The sequence below is a fragment of the Odontesthes bonariensis genome, chromosome 23 (genome assembly GCF_027942865.1).
Source record: "Odontesthes bonariensis isolate fOdoBon6 chromosome 23, fOdoBon6.hap1, whole genome shotgun sequence".
NCBI classification, from domain to species: domain Eukaryota; kingdom Metazoa; phylum Chordata; class Actinopteri; order Atheriniformes; family Atherinopsidae; genus Odontesthes; species Odontesthes bonariensis.
The window spans coordinates 22,476,484-22,485,100 of record NC_134528.1 but is presented as its reverse complement, the minus strand read 5'-3'; positions in this window follow the sequence as shown (position 1 = coordinate 22,485,100).

The following is an 8,617-nucleotide window of genomic DNA, read 5'->3' as shown; positions in this document are numbered from 1 at the left end:
CCGGACCAGGGTTTGTATCCCCACCCCGCTATAACTATTGTGCAGTTGGTGAGAGAATGGGGTAGCTTGTGCTTGTGGAAAAAAAGATCGGTTGTTGTGGTATGAGGAGCAGTGATGGCTGGCATTAAGGGAGTGACTCTGGGACGCCAGTGATCACTGTCTAGCCTCCTGGAGGTGTCTTGGGCCCAACTAGACGAAACACTGATGTAAAGAGGTTCCTACCTGATGACCCCAATGACATGTTGGTCAGCACTGCTCACTGGTCTTTATAGGGATTATAGGGAATTATTCATTGAGTCTGGTCCATTTTTTCTTTAGCACAAGTTTCTTGTGTTCACCCTGAATGTATGTATGTGTGTGTATGCTGTTACTTTCAGTTTGCTAGAAATAAATGGCTGTGGTCAGCTGATCCAACTCCACCAGTGTAACATGAACACGTGTCTTCAGATTTGGAAAACAGAGTTGTTAGCAGAGTTGATAACCAGGGTCATAGTACTGCTTAGCAAAGATTATGTTGGTTATGTTGAACCTACTACGTAGTATGAGCCCATATTACTGAACATTCATACTGGTACAAATTATACACTATCCTTTTAAGCAAGACAGTATTGTCACCTTTGCTACTTATGCTAAGTAGCTAGTTGCTAACTTTGTCTATTACCCATTTACCATCGGCACTTCACACTGAGCTTTACCAGAATCCTATTCTCACTCATTCACTATGTATAATAGTATACATGTCAGTACTTTACATACAACTGATGACACAAAATTAGTCATTTTGTACCATTTCAACCTCTTGGAAGTATTAACATGAACGCTACTTTTTGACCAATTGTAGTTGTAATTGTTATTGCCCTGCCGCTTTCCATGACTAAAACACTGAAGGGGTGCGGTGAAGTAAATTAAGTGTGTTGTAAAATGGAGTGTTTTATGTGTGAGCCTGGATTGTTTGTGACTATTGATAGAGTTGTAACAATTATACACCAATAAATATAATGGAAAATGTCAGGAGATTTGTCCAGCTGATTCTAAAGAGAAAGTGGATTGTGATGCAAGTATCTCCACCACAGAATGATTAAAGAAGAAAGTTCAAGTTTTGGAATGACCAATTCATAGTCCTAACATTAATTCAATAGAAATGTTGCAGAAGGGGGGCTGCACGGTGGTGTGGTGGTTAGCACCGTCACCTCATAGCAAGAAGGTTCCAGGTTCAACTAACAGCTGGGGCTTTTTGTGGAGTTTGCATGTTCTCCCCGTGTATGCGTGGGTTCTCTCCGGGTACTCTGGCTTCCTCCCACTGTCCAAAAACAGTTTATGTGAGGAAACCAACAAACATTCCAAAATACAAAAGTCTTCAATCTAATTAACTTTTCACACACAAAAATGGCAGCAGGTATATTAGATAAGACAGTGACAGGTTTCGTGACACTGACACCACACGAGTAGCAGTATGTATGCCTGTATGCAACAACAAGTATTGCACAAAAGCCAGAGTAGAAAACAAGAGAGACAAAAACTCAGTTAGACAGGCAGAAGGCTGCCATCTATATTGCACACACCACAGTCTGGAGCCCTGTCTGCTCCTCTTACAACCGTTAGTGGATGAAGTCATGGCCCCATGCTAATTGTCAGTGACAGAGTGGTGAGGGAGGGTAATGGAGGGGGCAGAAAGTGGGTTAGAGAGTAAGACAGTAGCAGACAAGGGACACACCTCATGGGAAAACACCTGTCCTGTGTGTCCTCAGACATTCACATCCCTCTCTTAATGGGCACTATTTCAATATTCTGTCTTTTAATTAAAGATGTGAGATGAGCTTCAGTCACTCATCTGTTAGTTATTAGAGAGAGTGAAATTTAATGAGCTAAATTTCAGTTGAATTTGACAAGTGAACTGCTATCTATTTTGCATACAAGCCAAGGCAAAATGAAAATTTCCCAGACGTATGTATATACTTTCCTCCATAGGCATTCTCCTTCTTCCACATCATTATTTTATGGCCGCGACTGGGACAGATTAATAAGATAAATACTCAACAAAATATAAGGAGTAGAGGGGGCACTTGCCAGTCGCCCAAAGAAGACGTAGAGGAGTTGGTCCCTGCAACCTGGTCCTACATAAACAGAAAATGGATGGATGCTTGAAAGGTGATCCCATTAAAGCAGTATAACCTCAGGCAGTTGACAAAATAATATCATTTAAGGGTATGTCTTGTCATTTTGCCCAAAACGAACCCAGTTATAGGAGATGTTTTTTGAAAAACAAAATTACTTTCGCAGAGCAAAGGTCGGTGCAGCTCGTTTGTCATTGGTTGGTGGCCAACTCTCATCTCAGTCAGTTGTGATCAATAAGTAATGCAATGTCAACAGTCACACCTTCAGCAGACACCCTGCGGCTAAGTTTTAGCTCAGCCCACCGGCGCAGATATGAAATTTTAATCACGGTCAGTATCAATATTTTAAAAGGCTTTCGAAACACTGTGGATTCTGAGGGGCTTATTGGCATTCTGAGCATCATCCCTGGCGACATTACGTGACCTCAGAAAATCATAGACTGATGAGGTGGGGGTAGTTTTGTCAGCCTAACTGGTGCCAGAAGTGAAAGTTCCAATCATTGGTAAAGAAACCTTGAATTGCCAACAAGGAGCATTTCTAACAGTTGTTCTGTTTATGGTTTCTGTTCCGTTTTTTCAGGCATCCATCCATCATCTTCCGCTGGTCCGGGGATCGGGTCGCGGGGGCAGCAGCTTGAGCAAAGAGACCCAGACGTCCCTGTCCCCGGCCTCTTCCTCCAGCTCTTCTGGGGGGACCCCGAGGCGTTCCCAGGCCAGCCGAGAGACATAGTCTCTCCAACGTGTCCTGGGTCTTCCCCGGGGCCTCCTCACCGGGGAGGCGTCCAGGAGGCATTCTCACTAGATGCCCGAGCCACCTCATCTGACTTTTTTCAGGCAATGACCAGTAAAACTCCTTTAACATTAGAACCCCTTCGCAAAATAGTCTGTAGGCGACAGAGGTGACTGGATATTAAAGTGGTACGATTGCCGCCTTTCATATGGGTGACCGGGGTTTGGATCCTGAACCGAACCCACATGAAAGGTAGGGGTCCTTTGGCAAAACCTCCTTACGCTACCTGGGAAATGAGTATAAGTCTCACGGTAAGTGTCTGCCGAATGTATAAACTGTCATTTTCACATGAAGGGTGGATTAAAGAAAATGGATGCTGGACTCGAAGGTGGTGCCCAATCACTTGTGTGGTTTCTGGCTCATCCAAAAACGTTTTACAGATTCTGGGTTCGCTGTGGTGTTATGCCCCGCTACAGCTGGCTTTCAAGCTAATTCTATGTTCTCTAAACTTGGCGTGGGGCAAAATCTTTGGTTTTCGTTTCGGGTGGTTATGCATCTCCCTAATTTTGCAACCTGTCGCGCACTGTAAGGGCGGCACGCATAAGTACCAATGCAGCAAGCCTAATCGGTGCTACAGTTTCCACCACAGATCTCATCCAGTTCCCGGTTCTCGACTTCATTAAGTTATGATATCTCCAAAATAAAGCTAAGTTTTCTGAGGCAGTGGGCAAGTTTAACAAAAATATAATCAACTTTTTGCAATTGCACCCATTTATTTTAAGTGTAAAATTTGTACATTTAAACAGTGGGATGTGCTGTGGATGTAGGAGATTTTTGAACAAGGAATTGATTAGGAGGATCAAATGGATCCATTAAGTCTTTTCTACAGTCCCAGAGCCCACTGTTACCATGGACACAGATATTCTAGCAAAAATGTATCGTGTCAAACTTGTATTAGAGTAATGAGCAGCAGAAGCACTGTGGCACAACTGAGCTCGTGCTGCTAACAGTCCAAGATAATATCATGTTTTCTTTTTTCTTTTGACAGTTTTTTCTGTTGCTCCAGTTGAGGCTGTTTATGCATGAACATACGTTTTTGATTTAGATTCAGCACTTGACAGAACCAGAGGGAAGAAAAAAAAAGAAAACTTCTATCTTGAATCGAAGAATATTCCATACATGCCTGGTAGAAAAAGGAGAGGAGTAAAAGCAAATTTAAAAAAAGTACATTTCAGACATCGGTCACATTGCTGCAGCCTAATTTTCTTCATGTAAAGCAGGTGATAAACCCTGACATTTGAGCAAGCTCTAAAATAGCTCAGAATTACAGTATCAGTGAGCTGTATATAGACGGTCAGCCTGTGGATTAAGGCGAAACAAAAACAGAAAACTTTGGATGTGGGCTGCTCCGTTGGTTTGCAGCGCTGCCACTGGTCTCCCTGTGTGCACTTTCCACGTTCCCTCCTCTTCCCACCATCCTATTTCTTCCTATTTTGCCCGACATTCCATGCCCTGATAACACAACAACACGAGGACGAGCTGGGTGATAAATTTAGAGGGAACAAGGCTCAAAGCCACACCCAGCATGGTGTAGCCACAGTGCGTTCACCCAGCCTCTGTCTTAAACCAAATACAGGCACAGAAGGCTTTCTTTTTAAAAGGCTTTCTCGTACTGCCAGTATTGGTGTGTGTGTGTGCTTGTGTGTGTGCCACACCTCCTTTGCTGTGTTTCATCTATGTTTTTGTTGGTGTGTCCCCTCCTTTTCAGCTTGTGTGACCCCATCTCTGCTTCTGTCAGAATAAGTTTGACTCCATTTTGCTCTGCTCTTTGTGTGCTTGTTAAATCTATCTGTGTGCTTGCTCTATTTCAGCAGCTCGTTATCTTCTGAGTGTGTGTGACTGTATAAATGCTTATTTATCATGTGTGAACACACAGGACCCCCCCCCCCCCATTCTTTTCTCTGTAATAAGAGCAGCTGTGGTTGACGTGAGGCCAGCTCTGATTCAATTGCAGAGCAGGACTGAGGCCATTATCCTCTGTACGCTGGAGGAGGAGGGTAGAACAGCTGCTACAGCAGCGACAGGTTTTATGCTGCCTTCCAGAGATGGCTTAGAGTAGGAAATGTTATCAGCCAGAGAGCATCCAAAAGAAACAGCCATTAAGTGTCGGATATCTGCCAAATGTCCATGGATGGAATAACATTAAGTCTGAAAAGTGTTTTTTTTTTTTCCCCCATTCAGTAATCATTTTTCAATGAAAAATGAAAGAATATATGTTCCTTTAGCATTTTACTTATGTTCCTTATGTACATCTTTAGGTAAATTGTACACAGTGCACAATATAGATTATGCAATTACACGTAATACTGAGTGCAGATAATAAAATTGAATGTAGATTATGCATTATGAAGTATAGATAGACATCACACATCTGTATAAACCTTTTTTTTTTTTTTACATCTTAACACAGACATTTCAAAGCACTAAGACGTGTTCTGAGTTAGACCACAACAAATGTTTGTTACTGACCTCCCAGGCTTACAAGAATGATTCAAAAATATCACCCAGTCCATAGAATTAGGTTTCAATGACTTCATCGTAATAAATATTGTTCTCTGCCCTCATATACTGGAAGTGTGGCCTAAGCACACTGGGTTGTATCAACCACGCTAAACAGGTAAAGTGACTTGAGCTTGTTTGAAATGAGCCAAACAGCTTAGATGTGAAATCTAAAATGCACCCTGGAGGTGCAATATATTCTGTCCACTTTCCAGCTGTGGATTAAGTCACCTACAATGTCAAACTAAGCCAACAAGGCAACGTTATGTAATTACAGGGCACTTTTTATCAATGATGCAGCCAGGGATGTGAGGATGAAGGCAACGAACATACATTTGGGCATGTTCATCAGGAGTAGGCTACCAGATTATTCAATTCAATTCAATTCAATTCATTTTTATTTATATAGCGCCAAATACAACAAATGTCATCTCAAGGCACTTAGATAGTAAGTCCAATTCAAGCCAATTGGAATTCAATTAATTAATAATAATCATAATTCATAAAATAATCCAATTCGTTCATATAGAGCCAATTCAAAAACAATTTCCTAGCTAAGAAAACCAACAGATTGCACTGAAAACTTTTTGTTTTTCGGTCCAATCTCCCGGCCTGAGCGGCGTGCCTGAGGCGACTGTGGAGAGAAACGACTCCCTTTTAACAGGAAGAAACCTCTGGCAGAACCAGACTCAGGAAGGGTGGCCATCCGCCTCGACCAGCTGGGGTTTGAGAAGACAGAAAAAGGGGGGGGGGAGGGGGGCAGGGGGCCACCGCGACGGCGGCACTGTAACACCATTCAAAGGATATCTGTTGGAACAGGGAAACACGAGTTAATGACCACAATAATATCACATATACATAAAGAGAGTAAAGTGAGGAAAGGTGTGTCAGATGAGGCCCCCCAGCAGTCTAGGCCTATAGCAGCTTAACTATGGGATGTTTCAGGATCACCTGAGCCATCCCTAACTATAAGTTTTATCAAAAAGGAAAGTTTTAAGCCTGGTCTTAAAAGTGGAAAGGGTGTCTGCTTCCCAGCGGTCTCTGGTGACATGCAAAACTACCAGGATTAAATTGTTCACTGCAGTGTTGCTGATGATCATGTCTCATTTTGTGGCTTTCTAAAACATAAATTCCCTGAGAGCAGCTGTAGTGGCTCCACTTCCAAGAGTGCGTGTTGTCCTCCAGCAACTGCAGCACAAGCTCTTCATCTTGGGCCTTCTATCCACCATCTGTGACTCTGGTTCTCTGAGTATGTGAACAGTTCTCTCACATCTGCCGTTTGGCTCTTTAATCCACCTGGGTTTTTTTTCACCTCGTCACTCCCGATCAAACTGAATAAAGAGCCTGAGCTTTCATGGCAGTGGATGTAATGTCATCAGGCTTTCACTCTTTCATATCTTCATCAGTGAGAGGAATTTTTAATGATCGTTAACACGACAAATCAACCATTTAAATCTCCCTTTGTATCTGGTAAGAGGTTATCCTTGCTGGTGTTATGACATGTTGGCTTCTTGTCCAAGCTAACTCAAAATGAAATAAATAGAGGCAAAGCTGAGCTAAGCTAAGTGAACGAGAGTACTAGCATGTAGCTTAGCTGGGCTAACTGCTGAGCAGAATGGCCGCTAAACTCAAAATTTATTCCATTACAAAATACTGTCTTTTTATGAAAATAACTCATCATAATTTATCAAACCTAAATAACATATTTTATATTCAGACTGGGTTTCAGACTGGACGTGTGGATCTGGCTATTGTTCAATGTAAGATTTCTCAATTAGGTCAGCTAAGTGTTCTCTTCCTTTATTGTACTGGTACATGCCGCCTTGTCTGATGCACTGGTTGAAGGGTTGAACACTACTGAGCAGCTCACAGATCTGTAGCAATAAGAGCAGAATGTGCCTGTCCTGCCCACGGTTGACACTCTACTGTTGCTGCAGACACATGGTCTTGGAATGATTGACATTGGTTTGCCTACATCTTGCATTTCTATGGCTCAGTTCCTCTTTTAGTTCTTTAAAGGAGCCATGGCATGAAATTTTCACATTTTAAGGTTGTTTAACATTAATATGAGTTCCCCTAGCCTGCCTGCGGTCCCCCAGTGGCTAAAAATGACAATAGACCTAAACCATGCCCTGGAAATTATTCTCCGCCTTTGGTAATGTGACCATGCAGGTGGCCTGATCGGGACAACTGCCTCTTATGACGTGGCGCCTCTTATGACGTGGCGCCTCATATGACGTCGAGGTTGTTTCCCCCCAGAGCCCGTGTATGGCTATGCCAAAATTGCCTTTCCCCGGCCACAGCTCTTTGGCGAGCTCATTGCGTTGTACATGTAAAAAATCTGTTTAGAGCTCCTGCATCAGAACCTCTAAAGAGCCAGTGGACAGATTTTGTTTTTTTCTGGGAAAGTGATGACAGAACTGAAGAAATTTGTGTATGTGTGCGCCAAACATTTCACCGACGAATGTTTCCAGAACTTGGGCCAATACCGAGCTGGCCTTGCGAACGTCTGAAAATTAACCCTGGATCAGTACCAACTCTCTTTGGCCCAACTACAGACCTCGGACAAGTAAGTAATTTAACGCTCTATAATTGTGTTGCTTTCCTGTATGTACAGTATAGTTACATAGCTTGTTACCACAAGAAAGGGTCTGTATCATTAGCTATGCAGCTAATAGCATCAGTTATGCGTGTGTCATGTTAGCAAGCTCTTATCTCTGCCAACTGGGCTGTTGGAGGTGTTTGCATGCCCATGAGATGGTTAGCTCGCTCATTTTAGACCAAAACCCCCTACTTCAAGCTTCCTGAAGAACAATGAATCCGCAAATTCAGTGCATTTCATCAGGATAATGATTCATTCATGGTTCCAGCGCTAGCGCTACGTGCATCTTTGCAAACCAGAGCAATCCGATGAGAATGTCAAAATCCTCACTCCTGCTTTCCCCTTCACGCACGCCTTTGTCGTCTTGCTGTGTTTTGTGTAGCACTTGCTTGATGTTTGACTGTGTTAGAAAAGTTGTTCACTAACTCGTTCGTCATATTGTCAAAGTAAGCTCATTTAAACAGGTTTCGCTAGTTTTACGGCATAGGGCTGCCGTGCCATCTGCGTGCCATAGCGATTCACAAAACATTTACGCAAGGTACCACGGGCATAAGTAAGGCCACACCCCCACCCTCCGCTTTGCTCCGCCTTTCTCCTCCTAATTTGCATTTA